Source organism: Palaemon carinicauda, chromosome 12 (assembly GCF_036898095.1).
Source record: "Palaemon carinicauda isolate YSFRI2023 chromosome 12, ASM3689809v2, whole genome shotgun sequence".
NCBI lineage: Eukaryota > Metazoa > Arthropoda > Malacostraca > Decapoda > Palaemonidae > Palaemon > Palaemon carinicauda.
The window spans coordinates 106,654,852-106,656,281 of NC_090736.1; positions in this window are offsets into that span (position 1 = coordinate 106,654,852).

The window sequence follows — 1,430 nt, forward strand, 5'->3', positions numbered from 1 at the left end:
ATGAAATTTTTAGAATAATCAAAGTCATTTGAATACAAGAAAAAGATTACTCTTATGTTAAAAAAATTGGTGATATCTATATATGGAAGTACGACTATACTAAAACTATGTAAAAATAGTGAGGAAATCCAAATTGAGAAAGGAGTTACTTAGGGAAACCCCATCTCTCCTAAATTATTCATATTATGCCCAGAAGAAGTTTTATATATTTAGATTAGGAATAAATGCAGGTATTAACATTAACAATAGGAGATTTGCAGATGACTTAATTCTGTTTACTAAATCCGGGGAAGAATTGTAAAAGATGATAGAAGGTATGAATAGAGAAAGCAGAAATGTATGACTGATAATGCATAAGAGTAAAACTAAGACAAAATTCAGTTGAAATGAAAAGATACAACAATAAATGTTATTGACAAACTTCTAGATATAATCAATGAATATACGTGATTAGGGCTGACAGTAAGTGTTTCTCTATAACATGAGACTAAAATTAAAAAAGATAAGCATAGATTGGAGATCTGTTGGTAAAAGAGAAGGGATTCAAAGAGAGTAAAATTCTACTTTCCCAAAAAAGTAAAGTATTTAATAAGATGATTCTACCAGTACCAATTTGAAGCCTTCCTAAATCCTTAAAACATAAGCTAGCAGTGGGATGTATAACGATAGTAATAACACTAAGATAGAGAAAAAGAGTAACATGAATACGATAGAAAAGTGATGTATATGATATTGAAACTACACGTAAACAAAAATAAATGGACCTTAGTACGATATATAAGGAGAATTATAGATATAAGATGGACGGTGAAAGTAACAGTGTGTGAACCTAGAGATAGCAAGAGAAACCAGGTAAGGAAGAGAAGACTATCGATTGAGGAACTATAAAAATGGCTGGTATGAACTGGTATGGATAGACCATAAACAGACGCAAGTTTGAAGACTTGCCTGAGACCATTGTTCTGCAATGGACCAATAACAGCCGATGATATTCCTCAGTTTATAAGAACAAACGGAATAAGGATCAATGAAAGCTAGGATTGGAAGTGTTTTACAGAAGCCTCCTTTCCTTATCATTTATTCTGATGAGATATTTTTATGTAATGTTACTTTTCCTTGGAGTATTACGTTGTAAAACTCTTCAAAATGGCCAATTGGTGATTGAACAAAGGGTTGGGGAGTGAAGGTGAAGGATGACTGAGGTATTGGACCTTTTTTGGATAGTTGTAGGCAACATTATATCTTGTAGCCTATATGAAAAAATTTTCTTCACTCTTCTCCCTTTTCAATTTTGGACTCGCTCTAAATATTGTAGTTACACCTCAAACTCTCGCTGCCACATTAACTTTACGTTTTCTTTACCAAAAATGCTAGGAGATCTGTTTCAAATTAACTAAAGTTGACAATAGTTTAAGCCATGTTTGTGACGT